This window comes from Carassius gibelio, chromosome B23 (genome assembly GCF_023724105.1).
Source record: "Carassius gibelio isolate Cgi1373 ecotype wild population from Czech Republic chromosome B23, carGib1.2-hapl.c, whole genome shotgun sequence".
NCBI classification, from domain to species: domain Eukaryota; kingdom Metazoa; phylum Chordata; class Actinopteri; order Cypriniformes; family Cyprinidae; genus Carassius; species Carassius gibelio.
In genome coordinates this window covers 503,408-528,207 of record NC_068418.1, presented here as the reverse complement: position 1 = coordinate 528,207, position 24,800 = coordinate 503,408, and the positions used below count along the sequence as shown (strand labels likewise).

The window sequence follows — 24,800 nt, the reverse complement described above, 5'->3', positions numbered from 1 at the left end:
CCTGAGGTCTTGAAGTCTTTCACAGACGAGGTGGTGCATCGAATCAGGTGTGTTTGTTTAAAGAGAGTCATCTAAAACTGGCGTTGGGAAGCACCGGCCCATGAGCTTGGCAGTTTCCAGGCCAGTAACGGAAGGCACCCGTCCTTCCTTTCCTGGAGCGGGGGCGGAGGGCTAACCGTTGGTGAGGATGGTAGAGATGCAAATCAGACCTCTGGCTGACCGCCTGGGCCTTCATACTTACCTGGCAGGGGAGACACCATGATCAAGAAGGCGGTTCACCCAGGGCGAGGCTTGTCCATTGCACTCCGGCCATGCTGACCCCTGCGAATTCCCCAAATGCGGGAATCTCGACTGCATAATTTATGGTAGTGGGGGACTGCGTTCGCGCTCTCCCCTGAAATTGTTGGTGAAACAAAGCAGAAGAGGTTTTTACAGTTTTTTATTTATTTCCATTTCAGAATGGGGAGTTCTGTCACATGCGAGATACGTGTTGTGCGCCTGTGAAACAAAGTCACTTACGCTCTTGAAAAATCAGACCCTGGTGGGTAGTTTAGTTCGAACATAGCGCAGACCTTACTTTGAAAGTAGATTGGACTGACTGCAGCCTAGCTGTATCTGTCTCCATGTTGTTTGTTTGTCCTTTTTTTCGATTCGTATTAATTTTGTTGTCGCTTACAGCGCCACCTAGTGGCCTGTCGCCGCGCCCTTTTTCACCTGGCCTCGGACTGAGCCCCTGCACATGTGTGCCGATTTGGGTGAAGGGATCTCACTCCTTCCCGGAGTTATAGCCATTCGAGCCACCTCGGACACGCCACCTTAGCACGTTTTGAGGTCCCCTCGCCAAGGTGAATGGAAATTTCCTCTTTTTTTGGATGATTATTGACAGTCAGACTCCAGAGAAGCTTTCTGTGCTGATTTGGGTGGGACTGGGCCAAATACCTGGCGCTAGGTTGCAAAAGAAGGTTTTCGACAAAATCCAAAATACCCGAAAATTTCGTCAGAGCGACGAGCCAATCTGAGACCTGCGTCTCGTTCGGCTCGAGCCAAGGATTCCGATGACATAAGGCACGTGGCTCTGCGACCAACCGTTTGGGAGTTACGAGCGATGCCGTACTTTCCGTCGCTGCAGTTCCACCGTCAGGCCGATCGGGACAAGGCCCGGTGACGTTGCAGACAGGGGAGGGTACTACGATCCCGCAGTGTTTCGGGTGTTTTCATCTTTGTTTGATTGTCTTTTTACATTACATTTTCCCTATTTTTCAGCTTACGGCGCCACCTACTGGCCTGTCGCCACGCCCCTTTTCACCTGGCCTCGGACTGAGCCCCTGCACAGGTGTGCCGATTTGGGTGAAGGGATCTCACTCCTTCCCGGAGTTATAGCCATTCGAGCCACCTCGGACACGCCACCTTAGCACGTTTTGAGGTCCCCTCGCCAAGGTGAATGGAAATTTCCTCTTTTTTTGGATGATTATTGACAGTCAGACTCCAGAGAAGCTTTCTGTGCTGATTTGGGTGGGACTGGGCCAAATACCTGGCGCTAGGTTGCAAAAGAAGGTTTTCGACAAAATCCAAAATACCCGAAAATTTCGTCAGAGCGACGAGCCAATCTGAGACCTGCGTCTCGTTCGGCTCGAGCCAAGGATTCCGATGACATAAGGCACGTGGCTCTGCGACCAACCGTTTGGGAGTTACGAGCGATGCCGTACTTTCCGTCAGGCCGATCGGGACGAGGCCCGGTGACGTTGTAGACAGGGGAGGCTACCACCATCCCCCAGCGTTTTTAGGTCTCCCAAAACTTACCAAAGCCGAGATGGGCATCGCCGTGTCCGGCTTCCTCCCTGCTGCGTCTTAGCAGCATCGCTTCTCGGCCTTTTGGCTAAGATCAAGTGTAGTATCTGTTCTTATCAGTTTAATATCTGATACGTCCCCCATCCGGGGACTACATATTAAATGGATTTTTAGATCACGGAGCTGGAGCCGGGGCTTGCTCCATCCACTCCATGCATCGGCCTGGTATTGCAGTGTCTCCAGGAACGGTGTGCTTTCCCTTTTTGGGGATTGCCATTTATTGTGTCGAATAGCAGAACAAGGAATGAGAGCTGCCATTGCAGATGCTGTGGTTTATTGCAAACTTTTTTCCTGATGTGTCCTCCTGGGGTCTTGGACTCTTCCACTAACGATGCACCCACCTGAGGTCTTGAAGTCTTTCACAGACGAGGTGGTGCATCGAATCAGGTGTGTTTGTTTAAAGAGAGTCATCTAAAACTGGCGTTGGGAAGCACCGGCCCATGAGCTTGGCAGTTTCCAGGCCAGTAACGGAAGGCACCCGTCCTTCCTTTCCTGGAGCGGGGGCGGAGGGCTAACCGTTGGTGAGGATGGTAGAGATGCAAATCAGACCTCTGGCTGACCGCCTGGGCCTTCATACTTACCTGGCAGGGGAGACACCATGATCAAGAAGGCGGTTCACCCAGGGCGAGGCTTGTCCATTGCACTCCGGCCATGCTGACCCCTGCGAATTCCCCAAATGCGGGAATCTCGACTGCATAATTTATGGTAGTGGGGGACTGCGTTCGCGCTCTCCCCTGAAATTGTTGGTGAAACAAAGCAGAAGAGGTTTTTACAGTTTTTTATTTATTTCCATTTCAGAATGGGGAGTTCTGTCACATGCGAGATACGTGTTGTGCGCCTGTGAAACAAAGTCACTTACGCTCTTGAAAAATCAGACCCTGGTGGGTAGTTTAGTTCGAACATAGCGCAGACCTTACTTTGAAAGTAGATTGGACTGACTGCAGCCTAGCTGTATCTGTCTCCATGTTGTTTGTTTGTCCTTTTTTTCGATTCGTATTAATTTTGTTGTCGCTTACAGCGCCACCTAGTGGCCTGTCGCCGCGCCCTTTTTCACCTGGCCTCGGACTGAGCCCCTGCACATGTGTGCCGATTTGGGTGAAGGGATCTCACTCCTTCCCGGAGTTATAGCCATTCGAGCCACCTCGGACACGCCACCTTAGCACGTTTTGAGGTCCCCTCGCCAAGGTGAATGGAAATTTCCTCTTTTTTTGGATGATTATTGACAGTCAGACTCCAGAGAAGCTTTCTGTGCTGATTTGGGTGGGACTGGGCCAAATACCTGGCGCTAGGTTGCAAAAGAAGGTTTTCGACAAAATCCAAAATACCCGAAAATTTCGTCAGAGCGACGAGCCAATCTGAGACCTGCGTCTCGTTCGGCTCGAGCCAAGGATTCCGATGACATAAGGCACGTGGCTCTGCGACCAACCGTTTGGGAGTTACGAGCGATGCCGTACTTTCCGTCGCTGCAGTTCCACCGTCAGGCCGATCGGGACAAGGCCCGGTGACGTTGCAGACAGGGGAGGGTACTACGATCCCGCAGTGTTTCGGGTGTTTTCATCTTTGTTTGATTGTCTTTTTACATTACATTTTCCCTATTTTTCAGCTTACGGCGCCACCTACTGGCCTGTCGCCACGCCCCTTTTCACCTGGCCTCGGACTGAGCCCCTGCACAGGTGTGCCGATTTGGGTGAAGGGATCTCACTCCTTCCCGGAGTTATAGCCATTCGAGCCACCTCGGACACGCCACCTTAGCACGTTTTGAGGTCCCCTCGCCAAGGTGAATGGAAATTTCCTCTTTTTTTGGATGATTATTGACAGTCAGACTCCAGAGAAGCTTTCTGTGCTGATTTGGGTGGGACTGGGCCAAATACCTGGCGCTAGGTTGCAAAAGAAGGTTTTCGACAAAATCCAAAATACCCGAAAATTTCGTCAGAGCGACGAGCCAATCTGAGACCTGCGTCTCGTTCGGCTCGAGCCAAGGATTCCGATGACATAAGGCACGTGGCTCTGCGACCAACCGTTTGGGAGTTACGAGCGATGCCGTACTTTCCGTCAGGCCGATCGGGACGAGGCCCGGTGACGTTGTAGACAGGGGAGGCTACCACCATCCCCCAGCGTTTTTAGGTCTCCCAAAACTTACCAAAGCCGAGATGGGCATCGCCGTGTCCGGCTTCCTCCCTGCTGCGTCTTAGCAGCATCGCTTCTCGGCCTTTTGGCTAAGATCAAGTGTAGTATCTGTTCTTATCAGTTTAATATCTGATACGTCCCCCATCCGGGGACTACATATTAAATGGATTTTTAGATCACGGAGCTGGAGCCGGGGCTTGCTCCATCCACTCCATGCATCGGCCTGGTATTGCAGTGTCTCCAGGAACGGTGTGCTTTCCCTTTTTGGGGATTGCCATTTATTGTGTCGAATAGCAGAACAAGGAATGAGAGCTGCCATTGCAGATGCTGTGGTTTATTGCAAACTTTTTTCCTGATGTGTCCTCCTGGGGTCTTGGACTCTTCCACTAACGATGCACCCACCTGAGGTCTTGAAGTCTTTCACAGACGAGGTGGTGCATCGAATCAGGTGTGTTTGTTTAAAGAGAGTCATCTAAAACTGGCGTTGGGAAGCACCGGCCCATGAGCTTGGCAGTTTCCAGGCCAGTAACGGAAGGCACCCGTCCTTCCTTTCCTGGAGCGGGGGCGGAGGGCTAACCGTTGGTGAGGATGGTAGAGATGCAAATCAGACCTCTGGCTGACCGCCTGGGCCTTCATACTTACCTGGCAGGGGAGACACCATGATCAAGAAGGCGGTTCACCCAGGGCGAGGCTTGTCCATTGCACTCCGGCCATGCTGACCCCTGCGAATTCCCCAAATGCGGGAATCTCGACTGCATAATTTATGGTAGTGGGGGACTGCGTTCGCGCTCTCCCCTGAAATTGTTGGTGAAACAAAGCAGAAGAGGTTTTTACAGTTTTTTATTTATTTCCATTTCAGAATGGGGAGTTCTGTCACATGCGAGATACGTGTTGTGCGCCTGTGAAACAAAGTCACTTACGCTCTTGAAAAATCAGACCCTGGTGGGTAGTTTAGTTCGAACATAGCGCAGACCTTACTTTGAAAGTAGATTGGACTGACTGCAGCCTAGCTGTATCTGTCTCCATGTTGTTTGTTTGTCCTTTTTTTCGATTCGTATTAATTTTGTTGTCGCTTACAGCGCCACCTAGTGGCCTGTCGCCGCGCCCTTTTTCACCTGGCCTCGGACTGAGCCCCTGCACATGTGTGCCGATTTGGGTGAAGGGATCTCACTCCTTCCCGGAGTTATAGCCATTCGAGCCACCTCGGACACGCCACCTTAGCACGTTTTGAGGTCCCCTCGCCAAGGTGAATGGAAATTTCCTCTTTTTTTGGATGATTATTGACAGTCAGACTCCAGAGAAGCTTTCTGTGCTGATTTGGGTGGGACTGGGCCAAATACCTGGCGCTAGGTTGCAAAAGAAGGTTTTCGACAAAATCCAAAATACCCGAAAATTTCGTCAGAGCGACGAGCCAATCTGAGACCTGCGTCTCGTTCGGCTCGAGCCAAGGATTCCGATGACATAAGGCACGTGGCTCTGCGACCAACCGTTTGGGAGTTACGAGCGATGCCGTACTTTCCGTCGCTGCAGTTCCACCGTCAGGCCGATCGGGACAAGGCCCGGTGACGTTGCAGACAGGGGAGGGTACTACGATCCCGCAGTGTTTCGGGTGTTTTCATCTTTGTTTGATTGTCTTTTTACATTACATTTTCCCTATTTTTCAGCTTACGGCGCCACCTACTGGCCTGTCGCCACGCCCCTTTTCACCTGGCCTCGGACTGAGCCCCTGCACAGGTGTGCCGATTTGGGTGAAGGGATCTCACTCCTTCCCGGAGTTATAGCCATTCGAGCCACCTCGGACACGCCACCTTAGCACGTTTTGAGGTCCCCTCGCCAAGGTGAATGGAAATTTCCTCTTTTTTTGGATGATTATTGACAGTCAGACTCCAGAGAAGCTTTCTGTGCTGATTTGGGTGGGACTGGGCCAAATACCTGGCGCTAGGTTGCAAAAGAAGGTTTTCGACAAAATCCAAAATACCCGAAAATTTCGTCAGAGCGACGAGCCAATCTGAGACCTGCGTCTCGTTCGGCTCGAGCCAAGGATTCCGATGACATAAGGCACGTGGCTCTGCGACCAACGAGCGATGCCGTACTTTCCGTCAGGCCGATCGGGACGAGGCCCGGTGACGTTGTAGACAGGGGAGGCTACCACCATCCCCCAGCGTTTTTAGGTCTCCCAAAACTTACCAAAGCCGAGATGGGCATCGCCGTGTCCGGCTTCCTCCCTGCTGCGTCTTAGCAGCATCGCTTCTCGGCCTTTTGGCTAAGATCAAGTGTAGTATCTGTTCTTATCAGTTTAATATCTGATACGTCCCCCATCCGGGGACTACATATTAAATGGATTTTTAGATCACGGAGCTGGAGCCGGGGCTTGCTCCATCCACTCCATGCATCGGCCTGGTATTGCAGTGTCTCCAGAAACGGTGTGCTTTCCCTTTTTGGGGATTGCCATTTATTGTGTCGAATAGCAGAACAAGGAATGAGAGCTGCCATTGCAGATGCTGTGGTTTATTGCAAACTTTTTTCCTGATGTGTCCTCCTGGGGTCTTGGACTCTTCCACTAACGATGCACCCACCTGAGGTCTTGAAGTCTTTCACAGACGAGGTGGTGCATCGAATCAGGTGTGTTTGTTTAAAGAGAGTCATCTAAAACTGGCGTTGGGAAGCACCGGCCCATGAGCTTGGCAGTTTCCAGGCCAGTAACGGAAGGCACCCGTCCTTCCTTTCCTGGAGCGGGGGCGGAGGGCTAACCGTTGGTGAGGATGGTAGAGATGCAAATCAGACCTCTGGCTGACCGCCTGGGCCTTCATACTTACCTGGCAGGGGAGACACCATGATCAAGAAGGCGGTTCACCCAGGGCGAGGCTTGTCCATTGCACTCCGGCCATGCTGACCCCTGCGAATTCCCCAAATGCGGGAATCTCGACTGCATAATTTATGGTAGTGGGGGACTGCGTTCGCGCTCTCCCCTGAAATTGTTGGTGAAACAAAGCAGAAGAGGTTTTTACAGTTTTTTATTTATTTCCATTTCAGAATGGGGAGTTCTGTCACATGCGAGATACGTGTTGTGCGCCTGTGAAACAAAGTCACTTACGCTCTTGAAAAATCAGACCCTGGTGGGTAGTTTAGTTCGAACATAGCGCAGACCTTACTTTGAAAGTAGATTGGACTGACTGCAGCCTAGCTGTATCTGTCTCCATGTTGTTTGTTTGTCCTTTTTTTCGATTCGTATTAATTTTGTTGTCGCTTACAGCGCCACCTAGTGGCCTGTCGCCGCGCCCTTTTTCACCTGGCCTCGGACTGAGCCCCTGCACATGTGTGCCGATTTGGGTGAAGGGATCTCACTCCTTCCCGGAGTTATAGCCATTCGAGCCACCTCGGACACGCCACCTTAGCACGTTTTGAGGTCCCCTCGCCAAGGTGAATGGAAATTTCCTCTTTTTTTGGATGATTATTGACAGTCAGACTCCAGAGAAGCTTTCTGTGCTGATTTGGGTGGGACTGGGCCAAATACCTGGCGCTAGGTTGCAAAAGAAGGTTTTCGACAAAATCCAAAATACCCGAAAATTTCGTCAGAGCGACGAGCCAATCTGAGACCTGCGTCTCGTTCGGCTCGAGCCAAGGATTCCGATGACATAAGGCACGTGGCTCTGCGACCAACCGTTTGGGAGTTACGAGCGATGCCGTACTTTCCGTCGCTGCAGTTCCACCGTCAGGCCGATCGGGACAAGGCCCGGTGACGTTGCAGACAGGGGAGGGTACTACGATCCCGCAGTGTTTCGGGTGTTTTCATCTTTGTTTGATTGTCTTTTTACATTACATTTTCCCTATTTTTCAGCTTACGGCGCCACCTACTGGCCTGTCGCCACGCCCCTTTTCGAGCCACCTCGGACACGCCACCTTAGCACGTTTTGAGGTCCCCTCGCCAAGGTGAATGGAAATTTCCTCTTTTTTTGGATGATTATTGACAGTCAGACTCCAGAGAAGCTTTCTGTGCTGATTTGGGTGGGACTGGGCCAAATACCTGGCGCTAGGTTGCAAAAGAAGGTTTTCGACAAAATCCAAAATACCCGAAAATTTCGTCAGAGCGACGAGCCAATCTGAGACCTGCGTCTCGTTCGGCTCGAGCCAAGGATTCCGATGACATAAGGCACGTGGCTCTGCGACCAACCGTTTGGGAGTTACGAGCGATGCCGTACTTTCCGTCGCTGCAGTTCCACCGTCAGGCCGATCGGGACAAGGCCCGGTGACGTTGCAGACAGGGGAGGGTACTACGATCCCGCAGTGTTTCGGGTGTTTTCATCTTTGTTTGATTGTCTTTTTACATTACATTTTCCCTATTTTTCAGCTTACGGCGCCACCTACTGGCCTGTCGCCACGCCCCTTTTCACCTGGCCTCGGACTGAGCCCCTGCACAGGTGTGCCGATTTGGGTGAAGGGATCTCACTCCTTCCCGGAGTTATAGCCATTCGAGCCACCTCGGACACGCCACCTTAGCACGTTTTGAGGTCCCCTCGCCAAGGTGAATGGAAATTTCCTCTTTTTTTGGATGATTATTGACAGTCAGACTCCAGAGAAGCTTTCTGTGCTGATTTGGGTGGGACTGGGCCAAATACCTGGCGCTAGGTTGCAAAAGAAGGTTTTCGACAAAATCCAAAATACCCGAAAATTTCGTCAGAGCGACGAGCCAATCTGAGACCTGCGTCTCGTTCGGCTCGAGCCAAGGATTCCGATGACATAAGGCACGTGGCTCTGCGACCAACCGTTTGGGAGTTACGAGCGATGCCGTACTTTCCGTCAGGCCGATCGGGACGAGGCCCGGTGACGTTGTAGACAGGGGAGGCTACCACCATCCCCCAGCGTTTTTAGGTCTCCCAAAACTTACCAAAGCCGAGATGGGCATCGCCGTGTCCGGCTTCCTCCCTGCTGCGTCTTAGCAGCATCGCTTCTCGGCCTTTTGGCTAAGATCAAGTGTAGTATCTGTTCTTATCAGTTTAATATCTGATACGTCCCCCATCCGGGGACTACATATTAAATGGATTTTTAGATCACGGAGCTGGAGCCGGGGCTTGCTCCATCCACTCCATGCATCGGCCTGGTATTGCAGTGTCTCCAGGAACGGTGTGCTTTCCCTTTTTGGGGATTGCCATTTATTGTGTCTCCCCTGAAATTGTTGGTGAAACAAAGCAGAAGAGGTTTTTACAGTTTTTTATTTATTTCCATTTCAGAATGGGGAGTTCTGTCACATGCGAGATACGTGTTGTGCGCCTGTGAAACAAAGTCACTTACGCTCTTGAAAAATCAGACCCTGGTGGGTAGTTTAGTTCGAACATAGCGCAGACCTTACTTTGAAAGTAGATTGGACTGACTGCAGCCTAGCTGTATCTGTCTCCATGTTGTTTGTTTGTCCTTTTTTTCGATTCGTATTAATTTTGTTGTCGCTTACAGCGCCACCTAGTGGCCTGTCGCCGCGCCCTTTTTCACCTGGCCTCGGACTGAGCCCCTGCACATGTGTGCCGATTTGGGTGAAGGGATCTCACTCCTTCCCGGAGTTATAGCCATTCGAGCCACCTCGGACACGCCACCTTAGCACGTTTTGAGGTCCCCTCGCCAAGGTGAATGGAAATTTCCTCTTTTTTTGGATGATTATTGTAGACAGGGGAGGCTACCACCATCCCCCAGCGTTTTTAGGTCTCCCAAAACTTACCAAAGCCGAGATGGGCATCGCCGTGTCCGGCTTCCTCCCTGCTGCGTCTTAGCAGCATCGCTTCTCGGCCTTTTGGCTAAGATCAAGTGTAGTATCTGTTCTTATCAGTTTAATATCTGATACGTCCCCCATCCGGGGACTACATATTAAATGGATTTTTAGATCACGGAGCTGGAGCCGGGGCTTGCTCCATCCACTCCATGCATCGGCCTGGTATTGCAGTGTCTCCAGGAACGGTGTGCTTTCCCTTTTTGGGGATTGCCATTTATTGTGTCGAATAGCAGAACAAGGAATGAGAGCTGCCATTGCAGATGCTGTGGTTTATTGCAAACTTTTTTCCTGATGTGTCCTCCTGGGGTCTTGGACTCTTCCACTAACGATGCACCCACCTGAGGTCTTGAAGTCTTTCACAGACGAGGTGGTGCATCGAATCAGGTGTGTTTGTTTAAAGAGAGTCATCTAAAACTGGCGTTGGGAAGCACCGGCCCATGAGCTTGGCAGTTTCCAGGCCAGTAACGGAAGGCACCCGTCCTTCCTTTCCTGGAGCGGGGGCGGAGGGCTAACCGTTGGTGAGGATGGTAGAGATGCAAATCAGACCTCTGGCTGACCGCCTGGGCCTTCATACTTACCTGGCAGGGGAGACACCATGATCAAGAAGGCGGTTCACCCAGGGCGAGGCTTGTCCATTGCACTCCGGCCATGCTGACCCCTGCGAATTCCCCAAATGCGGGAATCTCGACTGCATAATTTATGGTAGTGGGGGACTGCGTTCGCGCTCTCCCCTGAAATTGTTGGTGAAACAAAGCAGAAGAGGTTTTTACAGTTTTTTATTTATTTCCATTTCAGAATGGGGAGTTCTGTCACATGCGAGATACGTGTTGTGCGCCTGTGAAACAAAGTCACTTACGCTCTTGAAAAATCAGACCCTGGTGGGTAGTTTAGTTCGAACATAGCGCAGACCTTACTTTGAAAGTAGATTGGACTGACTGCAGCCTAGCTGTATCTGTCTCCATGTTGTTTGTTTGTCCTTTTTTTCGATTCGTATTAATTTTGTTGTCGCTTACAGCGCCACCTAGTGGCCTGTCGCCGCGCCCTTTTTCACCTGGCCTCGGACTGAGCCCCTGCACATGTGTGCCGATTTGGGTGAAGGGATCTCACTCCTTCCCGGAGTTATAGCCATTCGAGCCACCTCGGACACGCCACCTTAGCACGTTTTGAGGTCCCCTCGCCAAGGTGAATGGAAATTTCCTCTTTATTTGGATGATTATTGACAGTCAGACTCCAGAGAAGCTTTCTGTGCTGATTTGGGTGGGACTGGGCCAAATACCTGGCGCTAGGTTGCAAAAGAAGGTTTTCGACAAAATCCAAAATACCCGAAAATTTCGTCAGAGCGACGAGCCAATCTGAGACCTGCGTCTCGTTCGGCTCGAGCCAAGGATTCCGATGACATAAGGCACGTGGCTCTGCGACCAACCGTTTGGGAGTTACGAGCGATGCCGTACTTTCCGTCGCTGCAGTTCCACCGTCAGGCCGATCGGGACAAGGCCCGGTGACGTTGCAGACAGGGGAGGGTACTACGATCCCGCAGTGTTTCGGGTGTTTTCATCTTTGTTTGATTGTCTTTTTACATTACATTTTCCCTATTTTTCAGCTTACGGCGCCACCTACTGGCCTGTCGCCACGCCCCTTTTCGAGCCACCTCGGACACGCCACCTTAGCACGTTTTGAGGTCCCCTCGCCAAGGTGAATGGAAATTTCCTCTTTTTTTGGATGATTATTGACAGTCAGACTCCAGAGAAGCTTTCTGTGCTGATTTGGGTGGGACTGGGCCAAATACCTGGCGCTAGGTTGCAAAAGAAGGTTTTCGACAAAATCCAAAATACCCGAAAATTTCGTCAGAGCGACGAGCCAATCTGAGACCTGCGTCTCGTTCGGCTCGAGCCAAGGATTCCGATGACATAAGGCACGTGGCTCTGCGACCAACCGTTTGGGAGTTACGAGCGATGCCGTACTTTCCGTCGCTGCAGTTCCACCGTCAGGCCGATCGGGACAAGGCCCGGTGACGTTGCAGACAGGGGAGGGTACTACGATCCCGCAGTGTTTCGGGTGTTTTCATCTTTGTTTGATTGTCTTTTTACATTACATTTTCCCTATTTTTCAGCTTACGGCGCCACCTACTGGCCTGTCGCCACGCCCCTTTTCACCTGGCCTCGGACTGAGCCCCTGCACAGGTGTGCCGATTTGGGTGAAGGGATCTCACTCCTTCCCGGAGTTATAGCCATTCGAGCCACCTCGGACACGCCACCTTAGCACGTTTTGAGGTCCCCTCGCCAAGGTGAATGGAAATTTCCTCTTTTTTTGGATGATTATTGACAGTCAGACTCCAGAGAAGCTTTCTGTGCTGATTTGGGTGGGACTGGGCCAAATACCTGGCGCTAGGTTGCAAAAGAAGGTTTTCGACAAAATCCAAAATACCCGAAAATTTCGTCAGAGCGACGAGCCAATCTGAGACCTGCGTCTCGTTCGGCTCGAGCCAAGGATTCCGATGACATAAGGCACGTGGCTCTGCGACCAACCGTTTGGGAGTTACGAGCGATGCCGTACTTTCCGTCAGGCCGATCGGGACGAGGCCCGGTGACGTTGTAGACAGGGGAGGCTACCACCATCCCCCAGCGTTTTTAGGTCTCCCAAAACTTACCAAAGCCGAGATGGGCATCGCCGTGTCCGGCTTCCTCCCTGCTGCGTCTTAGCAGCATCGCTTCTCGGCCTTTTGGCTAAGATCAAGTGTAGTATCTGTTCTTATCAGTTTAATATCTGATACGTCCCCCATCCGGGGACTACATATTAAATGGATTTTTAGATCACGGAGCTGGAGCCGGGGCTTGCTCCATCCACTCCATGCATCGGCCTGGTATTGCAGTGTCTCCAGGAACGGTGTGCTTTCCCTTTTTGGGGATTGCCATTTATTGTGTCGAATAGCAGAACAAGGAATGAGAGCTGCCATTGCAGATGCTGTGGTTTATTGCAAACTTTTTTCCTGATGTGTCCTCCTGGGGTCTTGGACTCTTCCACTAACGATGCACCCACCTGAGGTCTTGAAGTCTTTCACAGACGAGGTGGTGCATCGAATCAGGTGTGTTTGTTTAAAGAGAGTCATCTAAAACTGGCGTTGGGAAGCACCGGCCCATGAGCTTGGCAGTTTCCAGGCAAGTAACGGAAGGCACCCGTCCTTCCTTTCCTGGAGCGGGGGCGGAGGGCTAACCGTTGGTGAGGATGGTAGAGATGCAAATCAGACCTCTGGCTGACCGCCTGGGCCTTCATACTTACCTGGCAGGGGAGACACCATGATCAAGAAGGCGGTTCACCCAGGGCGAGGCTTGTCCATTGCACTCCGGCCATGCTGACCCCTGCGAATTCCCCAAATGCGGGAATCTCGACTGCATAATTTATGGTAGTGGGGGACTGCGTTCGCGCTCTCCCCTGAAATTGTTGGTGAAACAAAGCAGAAGAGGTTTTTACAGTTTTTTATTTATTTCCATTTCAGAATGGGGAGTTCTGTCACATGCGAGATACGTGTTGTGCGCCTGTGAAACAAAGTCACTTACGCTCTTGAAAAATCAGACCCTGGTGGGTAGTTTAGTTCGAACATAGCGCAGACCTTACTTTGAAAGTAGATTGGACTGACTGCAGCCTAGCTGTATCTGTCTCCATGTTGTTTGTTTGTCCTTTTTTTCGATTCGTATTAATTTTGTTGTCGCTTACAGCGCCACCTAGTGGCCTGTCGCCGCGCCCTTTTTCACCTGGCCTCGGACTGAGCCCCTGCACATGTGTGCCGATTTGGGTGAAGGGATCTCACTCCTTCCCGGAGTTATAGCCATTCGAGCCACCTCGGACACGCCACCTTAGCACGTTTTGAGGTCCCCTCGCCAAGGTGAATGGAAATTTCCTCTTTATTTGGATGATTATTGACAGTCAGACTCCAGAGAAGCTTTCTGTGCTGATTTGGGTGGGACTGGGCCAAATACCTGGCGCTAGGTTGCAAAAGAAGGTTTTCGACAAAATCCAAAATACCCGAAAATTTCGTCAGAGCGACGAGCCAATCTGAGACCTGCGTCTCGTTCGGCTCGAGCCAAGGATTCCGATGACATAAGGCACGTGGCTCTGCGACCAACCGTTTGGGAGTTACGAGCGATGCCGTACTTTCCGTCGCTGCAGTTCCACCGTCAGGCCGATCGGGACAAGGCCCGGTGACGTTGCAGACAGGGGAGGGTACTACGATCCCGCAGTGTTTCGGGTGTTTTCATCTTTGTTTGATTGTCTTTTTACATTACATTTTCCCTATTTTTCAGCTTACGGCGCCACCTACTGGCCTGTCGCCACGCCCCTTTTCGAGCCACCTCGGACACGCCACCTTAGCACGTTTTGAGGTCCCCTCGCCAAGGTGAATGGAAATTTCCTCTTTTTTTGGATGATTATTGACAGTCAGACTCCAGAGAAGCTTTCTGTGCTGATTTGGGTGGGACTGGGCCAAATACCTGGCGCTAGGTTGCAAAAGAAGGTTTTCGACAAAATCCAAAATACCCGAAAATTTCGTCAGAGCGACGAGCCAATCTGAGACCTGCGTCTCGTTCGGCTCGAGCCAAGGATTCCGATGACATAAGGCACGTGGCTCTGCGACCAACCGTTTGGGAGTTACGAGCGATGCCGTACTTTCCGTCGCTGCAGTTCCACCGTCAGGCCGATCGGGACAAGGCCCGGTGACGTTGCAGACAGGGGAGGGTACTACGATCCCGCAGTGTTTCGGGTGTTTTCATCTTTGTTTGATTGTCTTTTTACATTACATTTTCCCTATTTTTCAGCTTACGGCGCCACCTACTGGCCTGTCGCCACGCCCCTTTTCACCTGGCCTCGGACTGAGCCCCTGCACAGGTGTGCCGATTTGGGTGAAGGGATCTCACTCCTTCCCGGAGTTATAGCCATTCGAGCCACCTCGGACACGCCACCTTAGCACGTTTTGAGGTCCCCTCGCCAAGGTGAATGGAAATTTCCTCTTTTTTTGGATGATTATTGACAGTCAGACTCCAGAGAAGCTTTCTGTGCTGATTTGGGTGGGACTGGGCCAAATACCTGGCGCTAGGTTGCAAAAGAAGGTTTTCGACAAAATCCAAAATACCCGAAAATTTCGTCAGAGCGACGAGCCAATCTGAGACCTGCGTCTCGTTCGGCTCGAGCCAAGGATTCCGATGACATAAGGCACGTGGCTCTGCGACCAACCGTTTGGGAGTTACGAGCGATGCCGTACTTTCCGTCAGGCCGATCGGGACGAGGCCCGGTGACGTTGTAGACAGGGGAGGCTACCACCATCCCCCAGCGTTTTTAGGTCTCCCAAAACTTACCAAAGCCGAGATGGGCATCGCCGTGTCCGGCTTCCTCCCTGCTGCGTCTTAGCAGCATCGCTTCTCGGCCTTTTGGCTAAGATCAAGTGTAGTATCTGTTCTTATCAGTTTAATATCTGATACGTCCCCCATCCGGGGACTACATATTAAATGGATTTTTAGATCACGGAGCTGGAGCCGGGGCTTGCTCCATCCACTCCATGCATCGGCCTGGTATTGCAGTGTCTCCAGGAACGGTGTGCTTTCCCTTTTTGGGGATTGCCATTTATTGTGTCGAATAGCAGAACAAGGAATGAGAGCTGCCATTGCAGATGCTGTGGTTTATTGCAAACTTTTTTCCTGATGTGTCCTCCTGGGGTCTTGGACTCTTCCACTAACGATGCACCCACCTGAGGTCTTGAAGTCTTTCACAGACGAGGTGGTGCATCGAATCAGGTGTGTTTGTTTAAAGAGAGTCATCTAAAACTGGCGTTGGGAAGCACCGGCCCATGAGCTTGGCAGTTTCCAGGCAAGTAACGGAAGGCACCCGTCCTTCCTTTCCTGGAGCGGGGGCGGAGGGCTAACCGTTGGTGAGGATGGTAGAGATGCAAATCAGACCTCTGGCTGACCGCCTGGGCCTTCATACTTACCTGGCAGGGGAGACACCATGATCAAGAAGGCGGTTCACCCAGGGCGAGGCTTGTCCATTGCACTCCGGCCATGCTGACCCCTGCGAATTCCCCAAATGCGGGAATCTCGACTGCATAATTTATGGTAGTGGGGGACTGCGTTCGCGCTCTCCCCTGAAATTGTTGGTGAAACAAAGCAGAAGAGGTTTTTACAGTTTTTTATTTATTTCCATTTCAGAATGGGGAGTTCTGTCACATGCGAGATACGTGTTGTGCGCCTGTGAAACAAAGTCACTTACGCTCTTGAAAAATCAGACCCTGGTGGGTAGTTTAGTTCGAACATAGCGCAGACCTTACTTTGAAAGTAGATTGGACTGACTGCAGCCTAGCTGTATCTGTCTCCATGTTGTTTGTTTGTCCTTTTTTTCGATTCGTATTAATTTTGTTGTCGCTTACAGCGCCACCTAGTGGCCTGTCGCCGCGCCCTTTTTCACCTGGCCTCGGACTGAGCCCCTGCACATGTGTGCCGATTTGGGTGAAGGGATCTCACTCCTTCCCGGAGTTATAGCCATTCGAGCCACCTCGGACACGCCACCTTAGCACGTTTTGAGGTCCCCTCGCCAAGGTGAATGGAAATTTCCTCTTTTTTTGGATGATTATTGACAGTCAGACTCCAGAGAAGCTTTCTGTGCTGATTTGGGTGGGACTGGGCCAAATACCTGGCGCTAGGTTGCAAAAGAAGGTTTTCGACAAAATCCAAAATACCCGAAAATTTCGTCAGAGCGACGAGCCAATCTGAGACCTGCGTCTCGTTCGGCTCGAGCCAAGGATTCCGATGACATAAGGCACGTGGCTCTGCGACCAACCGTTTGGGAGTTACGAGCGATGCCGTACTTTCCGTCGCTGCAGTTCCACCGTCAGGCCGATCGGGACAAGGCCCGGTGACGTTGCAGACAGGGGAGGGTACTACGATCCCGCAGTGTTTCGGGTGTTTTCATCTTTGTTTGATTGTCTTTTTACATTACATTTTCCCTATTTTTCAGCTTACGGCGCCACCTACTGGCCTGTCGCCACGCCCCTTTTCGAGCCACCTCGGACACGCCACCTTAGCACGTTTTGAGGTCCCCTCGCCAAGGTGAATGGAAATTTCCTCTTTTTTTGGATGATTATTGACAGTCAGACTCCAGAGAAGCTTTCTGTGCTGATTTGGGTGGGACTGGGCCAAATACCTGGCGCTAGGTTGCAAAAGAAGGTTTTCGACAAAATCCAAAATACCCGAAAATTTCGTCAGAGCGACGAGCCAATCTGAGACCTGCGTCTCGTTCGGCTCGAGCCAAGGATTCCGATGACATAAGGCACGTGGCTCTGCGACCAACCGTTTGGGAGTTACGAGCGATGCCGTACTTTCCGTCGCTGCAGTTCCACCGTCAGGCCGATCGGGACAAGGCCCGGTGACGTTGCAGACAGGGGAGGGTACTACGATCCCGCAGTGTTTCGGGTGTTTTCATCTTTGTTTGATTGTCTTTTTACATTACATTTTCCCTATTTTTCAGCTTACGGCGCCACCTACTGGCCTGTCGCCACGCCCCTTTTCACCTGGCCTCGGACTGAGCCCCTGCACAGGTGTGCCGATTTGGGTGAAGGGATCTCACTCCTTCCCGGAGTTATAGCCATTCGAGCCACCTCGGACACGCCACCTTAGCACGTTTTGAGGTCCCCTCGCCAAGGTGAATGGAAATTTCCTCTTTTTTTGGATGATTATTGACAGTCAGACTCCAGAGAAGCTTTCTGTGCTGATTTGGGTGGGACTGGGCCAAATACCTGGCGCTAGGTTGCAAAAGAAGGTTTTCGACAAAATCCAAAATACCCGAAAATTTCGTCAGAGCGACGAGCCAATCTGAGACCTGCGTCTCGTTCGGCTCGAGCCAAGGATTCCGATGACATAAGGCACGTGGCTCTGCGACCAACCGTTTGGGAGTTACGAGCGATGCCGTACTTTCCGTCAGGCCGATCGGGACGAGGCCCGGTGACGTTGTAGACAGGGGAGGCTACCACCATCCCCCAGCGTTTTTAGGTCTCCCAAAACTTACCAAAGCCGAGATGGGCATCGCCGTGTCCGGCTTCCTCCCTGCTGCGTCTTAGCAGCATCGCTTCTCGGCCTTTTGGCTAAGATCAAGTGTAGTATCTGTTCTTATCAGTTTAATATCTGATACGTCCCCCATCCGGGGACTACATATTAAATGGATTTTTAGATCACGGAGCTGGAGCCGGGGCTTGCTCCATCCACTCCATGCATCGGCCTGGTATTGCAGTGTCTCCAGGAACGGTGTGCTTTCCCTTTTTGGGGATTGCCATTTATTGTGTCGAATAGCAGAACAAGGAATGAGAGCTGCCATTGCAGATGCTGTGGTTTATTGCAAACTTTTTTCCTGATGTGTCCTCCTGGGGTCTTGGACTCTTCCACTAACGATGCACCCACCTGAGGTCTTGAAGTCTTTCACAGACGAGGTGGTGCATCGAATCAGGTGTGTTTGTTTAAAGAGAGTCATCTAAAACTGGCGTTGGGAAGCACCGGCCCATGAGCTTGGCAGTTTCCAGGCAAGTAACGGAAGGCACCCGTCCTTCCTTTCCTGGAGCGGGGGCGGAGGGCTAACCGTTGGTGAGGATGGTAGAGATGCAAATCAGACCTCTGGCTGACCGCCTGGGCCTTCATACTTACCTGGCAGGGGAGACACCATGATCAAGAAGGCGGTTCACCCAGGGCGAGGCTTGTCCATTGCACTCCGGCCATGCTGACCCCTGCGAATTCCCCAAATGCGGGAATCTCGACTGCATAATTTATGGTAGTGGGGGACTGCGTTCGCGCTCTCCCCTGAAATTGTTGGTGAAACAAAGCAGAAGAGGTTTTTACAGTTTTTTATTTATTTCCATTTCAGAATGGGGAGTTCTGTCACATGCGAGATACGTGTTGTGCGCCTGTGAAACAAAGTCACTTACGCTCTTGAAAAATCAGACCCTGGTGGGTAGTTTAGTTCGAACATAGCGCAGACCTTACTTTGAAAGTAGATTGGACTGACTGCAGCCTAGCTGTATCTGTCTCCATGTTGTTTGTTTGTCCTTTTTTTCGATTCGTATTAATTTTGTTGTCGCTTACAGCGCCACCTAGTGGCCTGTCGCCGCGCCCTTTTTCACCTGGCCTCGGACTGAGCCCCTGCACATGTGTGCCGATTTGGGTGAAGGGATCTCACTCCTTCCCGGAGTTATAGCCATTCGAGCCACCTCGGACACGCCACCTTAGCACGTTTTGAGGTCCCCTCGCCAAGGTGAATGGAAATTTCCTCTTTTTTTGGATGATTATTGACAGTCAGACTCCAGAGAAGCTTTCTGTGCTGATTTGGGTGGGACTGGGCCAAATACCTGGCGCTAGGTTGCAAAAGAAGGTTTTCGACAAAATCCAAAATACCCGAAAATTTCGTCAGAGCGACGAGCCAATCTGAGACCTGCGTCTCGTTCGGCTCGAGCCAAGGATTCCGATGACATAAGGCACGTGGCTCTGCGACCAACCGTTTGGGAGTTACGAGCGATGCCGTACTTTCCGTCGCTGCAGTTCCACCGTCAGGCCGATCGGGACAAGGCCCGGTGACGTTGCAGACAGGGGAGGGTACTACGATCCCGCAGTGTTTCGGGTGTTTTCATCTTTGTTTGATTGTCTTTTTACATTACATTTTCCCTATTTTTCAGCTTACGGCGCCACCTACTGGCCTGTCGCCACGCCCCTTTTCACCTGGCCTCGGACTGAGCCCCTGCACAGGTGTGCCGATTTGGGTGAAGGGATCTCACTCCTTCCCGGAGTTATAGCCATTCGAGCCACCTCGGACACGCCACCTTAGCACGTTTTGAGGTCCCCTCGCCAAGGTGAATGGAAATTTCCTCTTTTTTTGGATGATTATTGACAGTCAGACTCCAGAGAAGCTTTCTGTGCTGATTTGGGTGGGACTGGGCCAAATACCTGGCGCTAGGTTGCAAAAGAAGGTTTTCGACAAAATCCAAAATACCCGAAAATTTCGTCAGAGCGACGAGCCAATCTGAGACCTGCGTCTCGTTCGGCTCGAGCCAAGGATTCCGATGACATAAGGCACGTGGCTCTGCGACCAACCGTTTGGGAGTTACGAGCGATGCCGTACTTTCCGTCAGGCCGATCGGGACGAGGCCCGGTGACGTTGTAGACAGGGGAGGCTACCACCATCCCCCAGCGTTTTTAGGTCTCCCAAAACTTACCAAAGCCGAGATGGGCATCGCCGTGTCCGGCTTCCTCCCTGCTGCGTCTTAGCAGCATCGCTTCTCGGCCTTTTGGCTAAGATCAAGTGTAGTATCTGTTCTTATCAGTTTAATATCTGATACGTCCCCCATCCGGGGACTACATATTAAATGGATTTTTAGATCACGGAGCTGGAGCCGGGGCTTGCTCCATCCACTCCATGCATCGGCCTGGTATTGCAGTGTCTCCAGGAACGGTGTGCTTTCCCTTTTTGGGGATTGCCATTTATTGTGTCGAATAGCAGAACAAGGAATGAGAGCTGCCATTGCAGATGCTGTGGTTTATTGCAAACTTTTTTCCTGATGTGTCCTCCTGGGGTCTTGGACTCTTCCACTAACGATGCACCCACCTGAGGTCTTGAAGTCTTTCACAGACGAGGTGGTGCATCGAATCAGGTGTGTTTGTTTAAAGAGAGTCATCTAAAACTGGCGTTGGGAAGCACCGGCCCATGAGCTTGGCAGTTTCCAGGCAAGTAACGGAAGGCACCCGTCCTTCCTTTCCTGGAGCGGGGGCGGAGGGCTAACCGTTGGTGAGGATGGTAGAGATGCAAATCAGACCTCTGGCTGACCGCCTGGGCCTTCATACTTACCTGGCAGGGGAGACACCATGATCAAGAAGGCGGTTCACCCAGGGCGAGGCTTGTCCATTGCACTCCGGCCATGCTGACCCCTGCGAATTCCCCAAATGCGGGAATCTCGACTGCATAATTTATGGTAGTGGGGGACTGCGTTCGCGCTCTCCCCTGAAATTGTTGGTGAAACAAAGCAGAAGAGGTTTTTACAGTTTTTTATTTATTTCCATTTCAGAATGGGGAGTTCTGTCACATGCGAGATACGTGTTGTGCGCCTGTGAAACAAAGTCACTTACGCTCTTGAAAAATCAGACCCTGGTGGGTAGTTTAGTTCGAACATAGCGCAGACCTTACTTTGAAAGTAGATTGGACTGACTGCAGCCTAGCTGTATCTGTCTCCATGTTGTTTGTTTGTCCTTTTTTTCGATTCGTATTAATTTTGTTGTCGCTTACAGCGCCACCTAGTGGCCTGTCGCCGCGCCCTTTTTCACCTGGCCTCGGACTGAGCCCCTGCACATGTGTGCCGATTTGGGTGAAGGGATCTCACTCCTTCCCGGAGTTATAGCCATTCGAGCCACCTCGGACACGCCACCTTAGCACGTTTTGAGGTCCCCTCGCCAAGGTGAATGGAAATTTCCTCTTTTTTTGGATGATTATTGACAGTCAGACTCCAGAGAAGCTTTCTGTGCTGATTTGGGTGGGACTGGGCCAAATACCTGGCGCTAGGTTGCAAAAGAAGGTTTTCGACAAAATCCAAAATACCCGAAAATTTCGTCAGAGCGACGAGCCAATCTGAGACCTGCGTCTCGTTCGGCTCGAGCCAAGGATTCCGATGACATAAGGCACGTGGCTCTGCGACCAACCGTTTGGGAGTTACGAGCGATGCCGTACTTTCCGTCGCTGCAGTTCCACCGTCAGGCCGATCGGGACAAGGCCCGGTGACGTTGCAGACAGGGGAGGGTACTACGATCCCGCAGTGTTTCGGGTGTTTTCATCTTTGTTTGATTGTCTTTTTACATTACATTTTCCCTATTTTTCAGCTTACGGCGCCACCTACTGGCCTGTCGCCACGCCCCTTTTCACCTGGCCTCGGACTGAGCCCCTGCACAGGTGTGCCGATTTGGGTGAAGGGATCTCACTCCTTCCCGGAGTTATAGCCATTCGAGCCACCTCGGACACGCCACCTTAGCACGTTTTGAGGTCCCCTCGCCAAGGTGAATGGAAATTTCCTCTTTTTTTGGATGATTATTGACAGTCAGACTCCAGAGAAGCTTTCTGTGCTGATTTGGGTGGGACTGGGCCAAATACCTGGCGCTAGGTTGCAAAAGAAGGTTTTCGACAAAATCCAAAATACCCGAAAATTTCGTCAGAGCGACGAGCCAATCTGAGACCTGCGTCTCGTTCGGCTCGAGCCAAGGATTCCGATGACATAAGGCACGTGGCTCTGCGACCAACCGTTTGGGAGTTACGAGCGATGCCGTACTTTCCGTCAGGCCGATCGGGACGAGGCCCGGTGACGTTGTAGACAGGGGAGGCTACCACCATCCCCCAGCGTTTTTAGGTCTCCCAAAACTTACCAAAGCCGAGATGGGCATCGCCGTGTCCGGCTTCCTCCCTGCTGCGTCTTAGCAGCATCGCTTCTCGGCCTTTTGGCTAAGATCAAGTGTAGTATCTGTTCTTATCAGTTTAATATCTGATACGTCCCCCATCCGGGGACTACATATTAAATGGATTTTTAGATCACGGAGCTGGAGCCGGGGCTTGCTCCATCCACTCCATGCATCGGCCTGGTATTGCAGTGTCTCCAGGAACGGTGTGCTTTCCCTTTTTGGGGATTGCCATTTATTGTGTCGAATAGCAGAACAAGGAATGAGAGCTGCCATTGCAGATGCTGTGGTTTATTGCAAACTTTTTTCCTGATGTGTCCTCCTGGGGTCTTGGACTCTTCCACTAACGATGCACCCACCTGAGGTCTTGAAGTCTTTCACAGACGAGGTGGTGCATCGAATCAGGTGTGTTTGTTTAAAGAGAGTCATCTAAAACTGGCGTTGGGAAGCACCGGCCCATGAGCTTGGCAGTTTCCAGGCAAGTAACGGAAGGCACCCGTCCTTCCTTTCCTGGAGCGGGGGCGGAGGGCTAACCGTTGGTGAGGATGGTAGAGATGCAAATCAGACCTCTGGCTGACCGCCTGGGCCTTCATACTTACCTGGCAGGGGAGACACCATGATCAAGAAGGCGGTTCACCCAGGGCGAGGCTTGTCCATTGCACTCCGGCCATGCTGACCCCTGCGAATTCCCCAAATGCGGGAATCTCGACTGCATAATTTATGGTAGTGGGGGACTGCGTTCGCGCTCTCCCCTGAAATTGTTGGTGAAACAAAGCAGAAGAGGTTTTTACAGTTTTTTATTTATTTCCATTTCAGAATGGGGAGTTCTGTCACATGCGAGATACGTGTTGTGCGCCTGTGAAACAAAGTCACTTACGCTCTTGAAAAATCAGACCCTGGTGGGTAGTTTAGTTCGAACATAGCGCAGACCTTACTTTGAAAGTAGATTGGACTGACTGCAGCCTAGCTGTATCTGTCTCCATGTTGTTTGTTTGTCCTTTTTTTCGATTCGTATTAATTTTGTTGTCGCTTACAGCGCCACCTAGTGGCCTGTCGCCGCGCCCTTTTTCACCTGGCCTCGGACTGAGCCCCTGCACATGTGTGCCGATTTGGGTGAAGGGATCTCACTCCTTCCCGGAGTTATAGCCATTCGAGCCACCTCGGACACGCCACCTTAGCACGTTTTGAGGTCCCCTCGCCAAGGTGAATGGAAATTTCCTCTTTTTTTGGATGATTATTGACAGTCAGACTCCAGAGAAGCTTTCTGTGCTGATTTGGGTGGGACTGGGCCAAATACCTGGCGCTAGGTTGCAAAAGAAGGTTTTCGACAAAATCCAAAATACCCGAAAATTTCGTCAGAGCGACGAGCCAATCTGAGACCTGCGTCTCGTTCGGCTCGAGCCAAGGATTCCGATGACATAAGGCACGTGGCTCTGCGACCAACCGTTTGGGAGTTACGAGCGATGCCGTACTTTCCGTCGCTGCAGTTCCACCGTCAGGCCGATCGGGACAAGGCCCGGTGACGTTGCAGACAGGGGAGGGTACTACGATCCCGCAGTGTTTCGGGTGTTTTCATCTTTGTTTGATTGTCTTTTTACATTACATTTTCCCTATTTTTCAGCTTACGGCGCCACCTACTGGCCTGTCGCCACGCCCCTTTTCACCTGGCCTCGGACTGAGCCCCTGCACAGGTGTGCCGATTTGGGTGAAGGGATCTCACTCCTTCCCGGAGTTATAGCCATTCGAGCCACCTCGGACACGCCACCTTAGCACGTTTTGAGGTCCCCTCGCCAAGGTGAATGGAAATTTCCTCTTTTTTTGGATGATTATTGACAGTCAGACTCCAGAGAAGCTTTCTGTGCTGATTTGGGTGGGACTGGGCCAAATACCTGGCGCTAGGTTGCAAAAGAAGGTTTTCGACAAAATCCAAAATACCCGAAAATTTCGTCAGAGCGACGAGCCAATCTGAGACCTGCGTCTCGTTCGGCTCGAGCCAAGGATTCCGATGACATAAGGCACGTGGCTCTGCGACCAACGAGCGATGCCGTACTTTCCGTCAGGCCGATCGGGACGAGGCCCGGTGACGTTGTAGACAGGGGAGGCTACCACCATCCCCCAGCGTTTTTAGGTCTCCCAAAACTTACCAAAGCCGAGATGGGCATCGCCGTGTCCGGCTTCCTCCCTGCTGCGTCTTAGCAGCATCGCTTCTCGGCCTTTTGGCTAAGATCAAGTGTAGTATCTGTTCTTATCAGTTTAATATCTGATACGTCCCCCATCCGGGGACTACATATTAAATGGATTTTTAGATCACGGAGCTGGAGCCGGGGCTTGCTCCATCCACTCCATGCATCGGCCTGGTATTGCAGTGTCTCCAGAAACGGTGTGCTTTCCCTTTTTGGGGATTGCCATTTATTGTGTCGAATAGCAGAACAAGGAATGAGAGCTGCCATTGCAGATGCTGTGGTTTATTGCAAACTTTTTTCCTGATGTGTCCTCCTGGGGTCTTGGACTCTTCCACTAACGATGCACCCACCTGAGGTCTTGAAGTCTTTCACAGACGAGGTGGTGCATCGAATCAGGTGTGTTTGTTTAAAGAGAGTCATCTAAAACTGGCGTTG

The 24,800-nt window shown here is 51.5% G+C and overlaps 21 non-coding genes across 21 annotated transcripts; all 21 read left to right on the top strand.

Moving 5' to 3' along the window:
* The first annotated feature begins 233 nt into the window (after positions 1-233).
* LOC128012599 (U1 spliceosomal RNA) lies at positions 234-397 on the top strand. The gene has a single exon (XR_008183122.1). It is a non-coding gene; the product is annotated as a U1 spliceosomal RNA (small nuclear RNA).
* Positions 398-1,856: 1,459 nt separating this feature from the next.
* LOC128012448 (U2 spliceosomal RNA) lies at positions 1,857-2,047 on the top strand. Its single transcript, XR_008182971.1, has one exon. It is a non-coding gene; the product is annotated as a U2 spliceosomal RNA (small nuclear RNA).
* A 374-nt stretch (positions 2,048-2,421) lies between these two features.
* On the top strand, positions 2,422-2,585 carry LOC128012588 (U1 spliceosomal RNA). The gene has a single exon (XR_008183111.1). It is a non-coding gene; the product is annotated as a U1 spliceosomal RNA (small nuclear RNA).
* Positions 2,586-4,044: 1,459 nt separating this feature from the next.
* Positions 4,045-4,235, top strand: LOC128012447 (U2 spliceosomal RNA). The gene has a single exon (XR_008182970.1). It is a non-coding gene; the product is annotated as a U2 spliceosomal RNA (small nuclear RNA).
* A 374-nt stretch (positions 4,236-4,609) lies between these two features.
* On the top strand, positions 4,610-4,773 carry LOC128012577 (U1 spliceosomal RNA). Its single transcript, XR_008183100.1, has one exon. It is a non-coding gene; the product is annotated as a U1 spliceosomal RNA (small nuclear RNA).
* A 1,445-nt stretch (positions 4,774-6,218) lies between these two features.
* Positions 6,219-6,409, top strand: LOC128012627 (U2 spliceosomal RNA). Its single transcript, XR_008183150.1, has one exon. It is a non-coding gene; the product is annotated as a U2 spliceosomal RNA (small nuclear RNA).
* Positions 6,410-6,783: 374 nt separating this feature from the next.
* LOC128012565 (U1 spliceosomal RNA) lies at positions 6,784-6,947 on the top strand. The gene has a single exon (XR_008183089.1). It is a non-coding gene; the product is annotated as a U1 spliceosomal RNA (small nuclear RNA).
* A 1,969-nt stretch (positions 6,948-8,916) lies between these two features.
* Positions 8,917-9,107, top strand: LOC128012446 (U2 spliceosomal RNA). Its single transcript, XR_008182969.1, has one exon. It is a non-coding gene; the product is annotated as a U2 spliceosomal RNA (small nuclear RNA).
* Positions 9,108-9,738: 631 nt separating this feature from the next.
* On the top strand, positions 9,739-9,929 carry LOC128012445 (U2 spliceosomal RNA). Its single transcript, XR_008182968.1, has one exon. It is a non-coding gene; the product is annotated as a U2 spliceosomal RNA (small nuclear RNA).
* Positions 9,930-10,303: 374 nt separating this feature from the next.
* Positions 10,304-10,467, top strand: LOC128012554 (U1 spliceosomal RNA). The gene has a single exon (XR_008183078.1). It is a non-coding gene; the product is annotated as a U1 spliceosomal RNA (small nuclear RNA).
* A 1,969-nt stretch (positions 10,468-12,436) lies between these two features.
* On the top strand, positions 12,437-12,627 carry LOC128012443 (U2 spliceosomal RNA). Its single transcript, XR_008182966.1, has one exon. It is a non-coding gene; the product is annotated as a U2 spliceosomal RNA (small nuclear RNA).
* A 374-nt stretch (positions 12,628-13,001) lies between these two features.
* Positions 13,002-13,165, top strand: LOC128012543 (U1 spliceosomal RNA). The gene has a single exon (XR_008183067.1). It is a non-coding gene; the product is annotated as a U1 spliceosomal RNA (small nuclear RNA).
* Positions 13,166-15,134: 1,969 nt separating this feature from the next.
* Positions 15,135-15,325, top strand: LOC128012442 (U2 spliceosomal RNA). The gene has a single exon (XR_008182965.1). It is a non-coding gene; the product is annotated as a U2 spliceosomal RNA (small nuclear RNA).
* A 374-nt stretch (positions 15,326-15,699) lies between these two features.
* Positions 15,700-15,863, top strand: LOC128012532 (U1 spliceosomal RNA). The gene has a single exon (XR_008183056.1). It is a non-coding gene; the product is annotated as a U1 spliceosomal RNA (small nuclear RNA).
* Positions 15,864-17,832: 1,969 nt separating this feature from the next.
* LOC128012441 (U2 spliceosomal RNA) lies at positions 17,833-18,023 on the top strand. The gene has a single exon (XR_008182964.1). It is a non-coding gene; the product is annotated as a U2 spliceosomal RNA (small nuclear RNA).
* A 374-nt stretch (positions 18,024-18,397) lies between these two features.
* Positions 18,398-18,561, top strand: LOC128012521 (U1 spliceosomal RNA). Its single transcript, XR_008183045.1, has one exon. It is a non-coding gene; the product is annotated as a U1 spliceosomal RNA (small nuclear RNA).
* Positions 18,562-20,020: 1,459 nt separating this feature from the next.
* LOC128012440 (U2 spliceosomal RNA) lies at positions 20,021-20,211 on the top strand. The gene has a single exon (XR_008182963.1). It is a non-coding gene; the product is annotated as a U2 spliceosomal RNA (small nuclear RNA).
* A 374-nt stretch (positions 20,212-20,585) lies between these two features.
* Positions 20,586-20,749, top strand: LOC128012510 (U1 spliceosomal RNA). The gene has a single exon (XR_008183034.1). It is a non-coding gene; the product is annotated as a U1 spliceosomal RNA (small nuclear RNA).
* Positions 20,750-22,208: 1,459 nt separating this feature from the next.
* Positions 22,209-22,399, top strand: LOC128012439 (U2 spliceosomal RNA). The gene has a single exon (XR_008182962.1). It is a non-coding gene; the product is annotated as a U2 spliceosomal RNA (small nuclear RNA).
* Positions 22,400-22,773: 374 nt separating this feature from the next.
* LOC128012499 (U1 spliceosomal RNA) lies at positions 22,774-22,937 on the top strand. The gene has a single exon (XR_008183023.1). It is a non-coding gene; the product is annotated as a U1 spliceosomal RNA (small nuclear RNA).
* A 1,445-nt stretch (positions 22,938-24,382) lies between these two features.
* LOC128012626 (U2 spliceosomal RNA) lies at positions 24,383-24,573 on the top strand. The gene has a single exon (XR_008183149.1). It is a non-coding gene; the product is annotated as a U2 spliceosomal RNA (small nuclear RNA).
* The last annotated feature ends 227 nt before the right edge of the window (positions 24,574-24,800 follow it).